Genomic DNA, 13,039 nt, shown 5'->3' with positions numbered 1-13,039 from the left:
TATTGTTATATTGTTACATACATGTGTGTGTTCTCTGTAAACTGTAGCAATGAAATAAAATAAGATAAAATAAAATTAATAAAAAATAATAGGTGTGGTAGAAGAAAAGATTAATGTATCCAGTAAGAATCCACAAGGTCATCTCTGAATACTCTCTATTTTCTTCTTCGAGGCTGTGGGTCCCCATAATTGCACCAGAGGTGGTACCCCAATTATATATAATATATATATATATATAATATATATATATATAATATATATATATATATAATATATATATATATATATATATTGTGACGATAATCTCTTTCAAGAGAGATTGAGCCTGCTCTTCCCTCCAAAGTATGTCACATCAACAGATAATATAGAAGATATATCCAGCAAGTATCTCCAAAACGTTTTGCCCAGAGAGCAAAACGTATCCAGCCCACTGGCGCACCTGCTCGCCTCCGCCACCGTTAACTGGCAAACTGCTTGTCCATCGCCTGCCTGTCGCTGATTGGCTGGTGTCCAGTCGCACCTGCCCCACCACCCTCCACCACAAGTTGATGTCTGGGCTACAGCGACCCAGAGAAGGCAGAATATCCTAGTGCTCCTTGCAGTTGACACGTCTCATTGGTAGACTAGGCCTTGGCTTACGTGTACTAAGGGAGGTGGCAGCTCGAAGCCAATATTCCGGCACTATCATCATTTACTTTGCTATTACTCACTTGTCTTAACGTAACTTTTCATTTGCCAGTGATTATTCTTATTATTTTGTTTGTTGACTTGTCTGTTATATTTTATACTCAATTTTATTCATGTCTTATTTTTCTAACATAATTAAAATTTCATTGTTAACTTTACTTGTGTGTCTTCCCATTACCTTACCACAGACGAAAGTTCCAGCTTTTCTCTTTTTTTTTCCTTATGTGACGAGGCCCTGCCCCTAGCTTTTGAAACAGCCGAACACCAACGCTTTACCGTCACATAAAGTGGGGGCCTGCCCTAGGAGCTTCACTCAGGTACTGGTGCCAAGTAGTAATTTATGGTAAGCGTATTTGGCTTTGGTAACGTAGCTTTTACTATTTTTCATATTCAATTTTATTTTTATATGGTGCTGTGTGTATTGTGCATTCCGAGAGTAGCATATAGTGAAGGTGAGACAACTTTGGATTACGTGGTGACTGTAGGCCTCAGTCATACTCTTAATTGGTCATCTCTCCCTCCGTGTTATTACTCGTGTTTACCATCTTTTGTCCCTTGGATATTTCTCATATTTTCGACAGATCATCATATTGGTACCCTGGTACTGTGGTCTGCCCCCGGGTCAAGTGCACCTAATCTTCTGCAATCTGACAGTAGGAGGATAAAGAGGGCCATAGTTCCTCTAGCACGAACTTTAGTTGCTGAATTGGGACCTCAGCAGCAGTTCTCGTCACCAGTTGACACCTCGCACCCCTACACGTCAGTCAGAGATGATGATACATACATTGGTAGGGAATTAGCTTTCTTTTTCAGAGCACAAAAGTTTGCTAATTCTGTAAGTATCATATTAATTCCAGTGGGAAAACTTGCTTATGTCCTATTGAGACTCGGCAAGGTATGCTTACATCCTTGGACTACCAATTTTACTTTTGAGGCAATTAACTGTTTCATTTGTTTTAGAAACTCAGTTTCACTTGTTTAGTAGGATTTTCTTGCCCTTATCCTCTTACATGAGTACCGGGTACAAGATTTCCTGCGACCTTGATTTAATTAATCATTTAACATCTTGTAATTAACTTTAATTGTTAAAGATTCCACAGGATAGGTACCAGTTGCCACGTTGTCCTGTTTCTGACATTCACTATATCACAATGGTATATTCGTTGTGCATTTATTTGCTAATTTCATCATGTTTCGTCTCCAAGCTTTCCGTGCAGATCCAGCAGGTGAAATAGGGACTTTAAGTCGTGCCAAGAGGACTGAATTACAAACTCTTGCACATGAGTATCAACTAGAAGTTCCCTACCAAGCCAACAAAAATGAAATACACAACCTGTTGCTGGATCACTTCTTAGAGCAAGGTAAGATAGACTCTGAAACTCACGAAACTTACTTTATTGCAGATAAAACTGATTTGGCAACGATGAAACTCAAAATAGAGCTGGCCAAGATTGAACGCGAGCAGCAAAGGGAAGCAGCTGCCATGCGAAGGGAAGAACAAGAACATGAGGCTGCCTTGAGGAAGGAAGAACAAGAACGTGAGGCTGCCTTGAGGAAAGAAGAACACGAACGTGAGGTTGCAATGCTCCGTGAGCGGGAACGAATACAGCTCGAAACAAAACGACGCCAGTTGGAGATGCAACACGAACATGACAAACAACAAGCAACCCTGGCTATAGAATGTCGTCAACGAGAATTCGCGTTGGAAACTTCACACCTCGCTCAACGCCAGCAAGCTACTGCCAATCTTCCCGTCAGTTTTAATATATCACATGCAAGTAAGTTAATGCCATCATTTGTAGAAACAGAAGTTGACGTGTTTTTCACCACCTTTGAAACCCTTGCTAATCAACTCAGTTGGCCTGCCGACCAATGGGCCACCCTTCTCAGAGTACATCTTACAGGTAGAGCTGCAGTCACACTCAGTACTTTGGCGTCTGAGAATGACTACCAGACTCTGAAACAAGCAGTGTTGGACGCCTACCTTCTCTCCACCGAAAGTTATCGAAGGAAATTCCGTGACCACCTGAAGGCAAGTACCACTACCTTTCTCGAGTTTGCTAACACCAAAAGGAGATATTTTATGAAATGGCTGGAAGCAGCACATGTCTCCACCTTTGCAGAACTCGTCAACCTGATGCTAGTTGAAGAATTCTTGAGGCGTGTGCCGCCTCCAGTCCGTCTATATTTAGCAGATAAAGAAGAAACCGACTACCTGAAGTGTGCTAAGTCGGCTGACACTTACAGCCTCATCCACCGGCTGACACCAGAACCATCCTCCAGTAAGAAGTCATGGTACAGTTACGAGAAAGTGAGTACCGATCAAGCTGGCTCGCAATTGTACTGTAGGTATTGTAGACTCTATGGACATACCATAGATAAATGTGGTAAGTCTCAATACAAAGGAACCACCGAAACGCAAAAACCCAAACCAACTCCTCCTAAGTCCGGTAAGCCTGTGATGAATGTTGGTGTTCATGTTAATGATCTCTCTCTTTTCAGTAAACACCTGTATACTGGGACTGTCTCTGCCAACGGTTCAAATCCGGAGGGACGTTTCAAATTGAAGATCTTGAGGGACACAGCGGCTCTTCAATCGATCATCTTGAAGTCGGCTGTGCCCAACATCGCCTACACCGGAGAAACTGTGTTCATCACTGACCTCACTGCTACCACTCCTTATCCTCTCGCCAGAGTCCACCTGGATTGTCCCTTCGTGAACGGAGAAGTCCAAGTCGCCGTCAGGGAAAAGCCTTTTCCCATGCCTGGAGTGCAACTTCTCCTGGGCAACGACTTGGCAGAAGACCTGCAACCGACCAACCTGATCGTCATGGACAAACCCCAGGTGTGTACCTCTGTGACAGATAACCCTATATTTGAGTATGTTCCAGCAAAGGTTCAAGAGAGTGATGAAGTTTCTCCTCCGGTTCTAGTGACCACCCGTGCACAAGCTGCACGACCACAGCCAGCTGACTCTTCTGCTACCGCTGTCCCTCAAGACCCTCAGAAACTACCCCCGAATCTGACCAAGCTGGAGTTCCGTAAGTTACAGAGGGAAGATCTTACCTTAACACCATTATTTTTCCAGGCTGAGACTCAACCCGACAGTATTCCTGGGTTCTTCCTAGAGAACGACTTGCTCTACCGCAGATATAGACCCAGTAAACTGAAGGAGGAGGACGATTGGGCCAACGTCGAACAACTTGTGATTCCTGCCAGCCTGCGGCCCACTATTCTACACCTGGCCCACGGAGCACTCTCCCAGTACGGATTCAACAAGACCTACCATGGAATCCGTCAAGACTACTACTGGCCAGGTATGGTAAATAGCGTCAAACAGTACGTCAAACAATGTCATACATGTCAGATGGCAGGTAAACCGAACATCTCTATTCCCAGAGCGCCACTGATTCCCATACAGGTGCCTGCGGAACCTTTCCACAGACTTATTATAGACTGTGTTGGTCCTTTACCTCGGACCAGTTCAGGTAACGCCTATATCTTAACCATCCTGTGTCCTACCACCAGATTCCCCATAGCAGTTCCAGTAAAGAACATTACGGCTGCTACGGTTGTGAAGCACTTATTGAAGATCTTCACCCAGTATGGATTTCCCAGGGAGGTTCAGAGCGACTGTGGCACCAACTTCACCAGTGATCTCTTCAAAAGGACACTGGAGGAGTTCAACATCAAACAGGTATTGTCCAGCCCCTATCATCCTGCTTCACAGGGTTCTCTTGAGCGTAGTCATCAGACTATTAAAGCACTCCTGAAAAAGTTTTGTAGTGAAACCTCTAAGGATTGGGATAAGCAAATAGATCTGATAATGTGTATCTTTAGAAGTCTTCCCAATGAGTCCCTAGGAGTATCTCCTTATGAAATGCTCTACGGCCGTAAGTGCCGTACTCCCCTCAAGGCTTTCAAAGACTCTCTACGTGATGCCACCTTCAGTGAGCATCAGAATGTGCCCCAGTTTCTTCAAAACCTTCAACACATTCTAGAGAGAGTCCACAGTTTTGCCCAAGATAATCTATTGAAAGCACAGGAGAGGATGAAGACTCATTACGACCAGACCAGCAAAGTAAGAAAATTTAAGCCGGGAGACTTCGTGCTTGCTTACTTCCCTATCCCAGGTTCTCCTTTACAAAACAGGTTTTCAGGACCCTACCGCATCAAGGAGTGCAGAAACAACCATAACTACGTTCTAGAGACTCCAGATAGGCGGCGGAAGACCCAGCTGTGCCACGTCAACCTCCTGAAGCTATATAATGGTACTCCTCCCACAGTCATGTTAAACTACTCTGCTTTTACAGAACCATACATCCACAGTGAGACCTTCCCTGCTTCTCCTCCCGAAAGCACTGACAAGGAGTCAGCGCTTTCTAATTCCGAAATCCTTAATGATCTTCCCAACTATTTTCAGGACACTCATAGTGCACCTCTCGTCAAGATCTTCAGAGAACATCAGGAGTTGTTCCGAGATGACCCCCAAGAGTGTAATGTTACCCAGCACGACATCCAACTGCTCCCCGACACCCGGCCGATTCGTCAACCCTTCTACCGAATCAGCCCTAGCAAGAAGGAAGTCATGCGTGCTGAGGTGCAGTACCTCTTGGATCATGGACTGGCTACACCTTGTGAGTCCCCCTGGGCCTCACCCTGTATCTTGGTGCCAAAACCCCAAGGTAAGGTGAGATTATGCACTGACTACCGTAAGTTAAATAATGTGACTGTCAAGGATGCATACCCCTTGCCAAGGATAGATGACATTTTTGACGCCATTGGTAATGCCCAGTACTTGTCCCAAGTGGACTTGCTTAAGGGGTATTACCAAGTGTGCTTAACGGAGCGAGCCAAAGAAATATCCGCCTTTATCACTCCTTTTGGACTTTTCAGATATGAACGCCTTCCTTTCGGACTATGTAATGCCCCGGCCACCTTTCACAGAGCTGTCAACCGTGTCATCCAGGGCTTGGATAACACGTACGCCTATTTGGATGATATCGTCGTAGCATCCAACACCTGGAGTGAACATCTGCTCCAGCTGCGACGACTGTTCGCCAAGCTCCTGACAGCCGGCCTCACCATCAACCTGGGCAAGTCCACCTTCGCGAAAGGTAAAGTGCGTTATCTGGGTCATGTAATTGGGAGTGGCAGCCTAGCTCCGTTAAACTCACACACTCAAGCCATCCAGCATTATCCACAGCCTACCACCAGGAAGCACCTCCTGCGCTTCCTTGGTCTTGCCTCCTACTACCGTAGGTTTGTGAGAAATTTCAGTACAGTCGCCACACCTTTAATCCTATTAACCAGTCCCAAGCAACGGTATAAGTGGACCATGCAGAAAACCGTTGCTTTCGAACAACTCAAATTCCTCCTCTGTTCTAATACCATTCTCGCCTCGCCAGATATCACCAAGCCTTTCGTCCTTCATGTCGACGCCAGTGGTACCGGCGTTGGTGGTGTCCTGATGCAGCATCGAGACGAGGAGGTTCTACCTGTCAGCTACTACAGCTACAAATTGAAACCACACCAGAGGAACTACAGCACTATTGAAAAGGAGCTACTATCCATCGTCCTGAATCTCCAACACTTCGCTCCGTACCTACAAGGTGCCAGGTCTACCACCATCTTCTCAGACCACAACCCTCTCCGCTTCTTACATCAAGCCCAATTCACTAACCAGCGTCTTCTATGATGGGCTTTATATTTACAAGATTTCAACCTGGAGATCCGCTATATCTCAAGATAATCAAGGGTTCTGACAACATCATAGACGATGCCCTCTCCAGAGTTTATGAAGTAGAAGCAACTCCACCTATTACTCCACCACATGACGACGTACTTCTTCCAGAACCGCAGGCTTCGGGGGAGAGTTGTGACGATAATCTCTTTCAAGAGAGATTGAGCCTGCTCTTCCCTCCAAAGTACGTCACATCAACAGATAATATAGAAGATATATCCAGCAAGTATCTCCAAAACGTTTTGCCCAGAGAGCAAAACGTATCCAGCCCACCGGCGCACCTGCTCGCCTCCGCCACCGTTAACCGGCAAACTGCTTGTCCATCGCCTGCCTGTCGCTGATTGGCTGGTGTCCAGTCGCACCTGCCCCACCACCCTCCGCCACAAGTTGATGTCTGGGCTACAGCGACCCAGAGAAGGCAGAATATCCTAGTCCTCCTTGCAGTTGACACGTCTCATTGGTAGACTAAGCCTTGGCTTACGCGTACTAAGGGAGGTGGCAGCTCGAAGCCAATATTCCAGCACTATCATCATTTACTTTGCTATTACTCACTTGTCTTAACGTAACTTTTCATTTGCCAGTGATTATTCTTATTATTTTGTTTGTAGACTTGTCTGTTATATTTTATACTCAATTTTATTCATGTCTTGTTTTTCTAACGTAATTAAAATTTCATTGTTAACTTTACTTGTGTTTTGTGTGTCTTCCCATTACCTTACCACAGACGAAAGTTCCAGCTTTTCTCTTTTTTTTTCTTTATGTGAAGAGGCCCTGCCCCTAGCTTTTGAAACAGCCGAACACCAACGCTTTACCGTCACAATATATATAATATATATATATATATATATATATAATATAATATATAAATATATATATATATAATATAATATATAAATATATATATATATATATATATATACATGTCCACAAAAAGGGTGTACCACCTCTGGCTGGAAGAAGGGGGACCCTTAACCTCGGAGGAAACCACATAACGAATTAAGAGAGAATGTTTAGGTCCCCTCCAATACTGTTTCTGTGTGCTTTTCTCCTACCACCCCCTTCCTTTTGTTTTGTTATTTTTTGCTTTATTGTTTATATAAAGGTTACAAGACATACATTGGTTGATACAAAAAATGCCTAAAGGTTATGGATCTCTTGAAGCTCCTCTGCTTCCGGACAGGAACCGAGGATGCATCAGGCATTTTCCCTCTGAATCGCCACACTGAGGCGCTGAAAAAAAAACTGGAAGCCCTTGGGTCTCTGGTAAAGTCAATGAGCTTGGAGCCCAATTCCTTGAGAAATCCCAAGGCACTCTTGCCCCAGGGGCCATGCGTCTAAGACACTATGGGAACAAAGAGGTACTGACCTTCCAGTCGCCTGTACTTGAGTGATTTTGCTGTTTCCCTGTGGTTGGCCGCCCCACCTGCTTGATCAGCTCCGAGGTGTACATAGGTGTCAGCCAGGGTGGATACACATGTGTTGTCGCACACCAACTGTCTACCCTCCTTCCAGGAGTATATGGTGATGCCAACAGGTAGAAGTGCGGGGAAATCCGGGTTTTGGACCCCCTAGGATGCGAGGTTCTCTCTCCGCTGGGCACCGAGCTGAGACGAGGCTTCTCTTGATGATGTCATTGACCTCGTTGTGTCTTGCATGCCAGCCCTTTGTGCTTCCGCAATGCAACCCATGCAGGCCGTATTGGTCTGCTTCCACCCTGTTGCAAATACACTTGTATTCAGTGTGAATTAGGGCACCAAGGCGGAGGGCCACTGCTGCACGAAGGGATTCTGGATCTAGGCGCATGTCCATTGCCGACATGGGTACTGCCAGGAGGAAGTCTCCTGCATGGGGAGCTTGCACTGCTCTGAGGCGGGCTTTCTCCTTGTCTGATGTTGCGGTGCTGAGCATGGCATCAGCTAATTTTTCCACTAGTGGGTGGTCCCAGTCGGACTGTTTGTGTTTTTTTGTTGGCTTTATAATGGTTGCTGGGGCTGCAAGAGCATCCCACTGATTTGAACATTCAGTGAAAGCAGGATCGTGTATTCCTGCTGAATCTCTCAGGGTTGCAGGCGAGATATCTCTAACGAGGTCATGCGATGCATGGGAGGAAAGGAAGGCTGGTAGAGCAATCTGGGAGGCTGTGCGGACACCAAGGCCGCCGAGTCTTAGCAGGGATGGCAGGGTGGCCGAGGAAGGGGGGGGAGAATGGTGGGAAGGACTCGGGGACAGGGGAAGGTTGCTGTGGCTCAGTAAGGCACATGCGTTGCTGAGCCACAGCAACACGTGGCCGGTAAAGCTAGTAATATATATACCCCAATTATGTGTAGAGGGTAACACCCAGCAGACGATATAATTTTTAATACAGTTCGCTTAATTAAATCATATGAATTCAACAATTGCTTGCTGGGAACATTCTCCACAGGTCCTACAGGAAAGACCCATTTGATGGTGCAGTCTGTAAAGCTGTGATCTTGTGTTCCTGGCTGTTGACCTAAATAATTCGGTAGGATTTCCTTCGCCAGGTTGTCAGATGCCACTGAAGAGGCCAGGCATGCTGGTACAGCAATTTGTGTCGCTGTGCGAACGCCGAGGCCCCCGAGTCTGACAGGAATGGAGGCTTGTTTCCACTGCAAGTCGCTGAGAGAAAGGTTGAGGGCTTTTTCTAACTTTGATTTCAGTTAGCTATCGTACTCCTCTAATTGAATAATATTGAACGATGGCGAACATCTAAGAAAGTAGGTTAGTCTGGGGAGAAACAAACATCTGGTGATGAGGTAAAGTGTATCATGAGCATCAATGTCTTAATCCTCTCATCCATCACCTTCAGGTCAGCAATCTTCTTACTAAAGACCTCATCGATGGTCTTCCCTTCAAGAGGAGCTCCTAGGAGTGTGCTGTCCTCAGGGTTGGTTATAAGGATATCCGGCAAAACACCCTTTATTCGCTCAATTACGTGCTGGTTGGTGGAGGTTATTTCGTACTTGGAATAGCTCAGGGTGAGGCCTAGACTTGTTAGCAAACAGTTACCAATGTTACCAAACAGGAGGTTGGGTTGTTCCTGGAGAATCATTAACCTTTTCCAAGAGGCTGGATAGTTTGACTGCTGCTTGAGGGTTGGCTGCTTTGGGAATATGCTGTGGGGGTTCCAACTGATGTCGTTTTGATGGCTTCTAATAGGTTCTTTGTTGAAATGCAGCTGTTGGAGGTGTTTTCCCTGACTGCTAGTGTGGGGCGTTGATTGATACTCTCTTTGGGAGGGCACCACCTACCCAGACAATGGGTTCCGTTGTGGGAATGTTTGCGCACATCCCCGGTTATGTTTGAGATACAACACCCTGTCACACTCGTGGCATGTGGCTTCTCTCCTGCTGACTGATGGCTCCTCTTGGCTGAGAGAAGCCTGGCTGTCTGTTGTGACCTGCGACATCGGCGGGTGCTGGGTGGACGCTGGGCGGGAGCTGGACAGACGCTGGGCGGACGCAGAGTAGGAGGGTGTACACGTGTGGTCAGCTGGCCGTGATAGACACCACTCGCAAGAGTGCGTATCTCTCGCTCCTGGGAGGAACGTGAGTGCCTACTGTGTCATGCGCCATGTCTGGATGCTCGGGGGAACAATTTCACCCAGCAAGTCATCCTACATCCACCAGGTGTAGGTGGATGGCTGGTAGATGCCGGGCTGAGTGTGGCAGGGTGGCCGAGGTGGGGTGGCAGTGTGGCCGAGGAGGTGGCGATGGCAGGGTGGCCGAGGAGGTGGCCATGGCAGGGTGGCCGAGAAGGTGGGGTGGCAGGGTGGCCGAGGAGGTGGGGATGGCAGGGGTTGGGCAGGGTGGCATGAGGGTTACGTGGTTTAGCGAGCTGGGGGTGGGGGGAAGACCGGCACCTCTCCAGTTGTAGGCTGGGTGACGGTACACACTTGGGGGTATGGGGTTGGGGGGTGACACTAACACACTGGTATAATGTCGTGGTATATCACTGCACAATATCATACACTTGTAATCTGGTTCACTGTGGGTTCGAAGCACTTAAACCACGATAGCTGTTTCCAGAGGGCCGAGGTATCTATTTTCAGGGATATTTTCATAAACACTTAAACACAGGTCACCCCCGCCCTCTCCTCTGACCGCACAACACACCCCCCTCAGGACACTTGTGTCGCCCTCATTACAGTTCAGAAGATTCCACACTGCCAATCCACATGTTTGATTGTTTTTTGTTGCGATGGTTCACCGTGGGCACTTGCCGCCACTCTCACACCTTCCCAGGATGTTCACACTGCGCTGTGTTGAGTATGGGCCCCGTGGGGTCAGGATGTCACTAGATAATGGCAGAGTGGCCGGCAGGGTCCTCCTCCCAGCAAGCGTCGTCCCCTATGGCGGTTCATATGTAATATTATATATATATATATATATATATATATATATATATATATATATATATATATATATATATATATATATATAGTGGCAGAGATAATGGCAGAGTGGCCACCAGGGTCCTCTGCCACCTATGTACACTTCGGAGCTGATCAAGCAGGTGGGGCTGCCAACCACAGGGAAACAGCAAAATCACTAAATACCTCTTTGTTCCCAAAGCGTTTGAGACACATGGCCCCTGGGGCAAGAGTGCCCTGGGATTTCTCAAGGAATTGGGCTCCAAGCTCATTGACGTCACCAGAGACCCAAGGGCTTCCAGTTTTTTTGTTTCAGCGCCTCAGTGTGGCGATCCAGAGGGGAAATGCCTGCTGCATCCTCGGCTCCTGTCCGGAAGTGGAGGAGCTTCAAGAGATCCATAACCTTTAGGCATTTTTTGTATCAACCAATGTATGTCTTGTAACCTTTAAATACACAAGGGGAAAAATGAAAGGGGTGGTAGGAGAAAAGCACAAAGAAACTGTATTGGAGGGGACCTACATTCCCTCTAATACGTTATGTGTGGTTTCCTCCGAGGCTATGGGTCCCCCTTCTTCCAGTCAGAGGTGGTACTCCCTTCCCTATTTAAAAAAAAAAATAATTATATATATATATATATATATATATATATATATATATATATATATATATATATATATATATATATATATATATATATTACAATGTCAGAACCACGGAGGAAAAATGAAACAGGAATTTCCTTAAGTACTTTCGTATATTAATACATCTTCAGAAGGAGTGATAGAAGGATAGTGACTCCTTCTGAAGATGTATTAATATACGAAAGTACTTAAGGAAATTCCTGTTTCATTTTTCCTCCGTGGTCTGACATTGTCACATTTTTAATCACGTGTTTATTTTCGTGATATACACACATATATATATATATATATATTATTATATATATATATATATATATATATATATATATATATATATATATATATATATATATATATATATTATATATTTAATAAAATGTGTGTGTGTGTGTGTGTGTGTGTGTAAATCAGGAAAATAAACACGTGATTAAAGTGTGACAGTGTCAGACCACGGAGAAAAATTGAAACAAGAATTTCCTTAAGTACTTTCGTATATTAATACATCTTCAGAAGATGTATTAATATACGAAAGTACTTAAGGAAATTCCTGTTTCAATTTTTCTCCGTGGTCTGACACTCACATTTTAATCACGTGTTTATATTCGTGATTTACACACACACACATTATAATATATATATATATATATATATATATATATATATATATATATATATATATATATACATGTATGTCGTACCTAGTAGCCAGAACGCACTTCTCAGCCTACTATGCAAGGCCCAATTTGCCTAATAAGCCAAGTTTTCATGAATTAATTGTTTTTCGACAACCTAACCTACCTAACCTAACCTAACCTAACTTTTTCGGCTACCTAACCTAACCTAACGTATTAAGATAGGTTAGGTTAGGTTAGGTAGGGTTGGTTAGGTTCGGTCATATATCTACGTTAATTTTAACTCCAATAAAAAAAATTGACCTTATACATAATGAAATGGGTAGCTTTATCATTTCATAAGAAAAAATAGAGATAATATATTAATTCAGGAAAACTTTGCTTATTAGGCAAATCGGGCCTTGCATAGTAGGCCGAGAAGTGCGTTCTGGCTACTAGGTACCACACACACATATATATATATATATATATATATATATATATATATATATATATATATATATATATATGAAAGATAGAAACCCTGGAGAGGCGTAGAGTGCAGCCTGACATTTGAGATTGGTGTTTGTGTTGTTGGCTTTAGATATGCCATTTGTGGAGTTTAAAATTCTGTACATGTTGAATTGTTGCTTTTCTTTTCCTTCCCATTTATATAAACACACATCTATGCCATTATATATATATATATATATATATATATATATATATATATATATATATATATATATAATAAAACTAATGTCATTGAAAATGTGGAGAATTTCTTCCACTGTTTATTAAAATTCCTAATGTATTCAATTATCAGAAATTTATGGTATTACTGAAACAGAATCCGCAAAACACTGGTATTAGAATTCCAAGGCCTACGGGACTTGCGATGCTACTCAGCTTATATTTTAATATTAACGGATTCCCAAAAATATACGCAATAGTTACATTAGATTT

This window comes from Procambarus clarkii, chromosome 56, assembly GCF_040958095.1.
Source record: "Procambarus clarkii isolate CNS0578487 chromosome 56, FALCON_Pclarkii_2.0, whole genome shotgun sequence".
Lineage (NCBI taxonomy): Eukaryota > Metazoa > Arthropoda > Malacostraca > Decapoda > Cambaridae > Procambarus > Procambarus clarkii.
Note: the sequence above shows the minus strand (reverse complement) of the source record.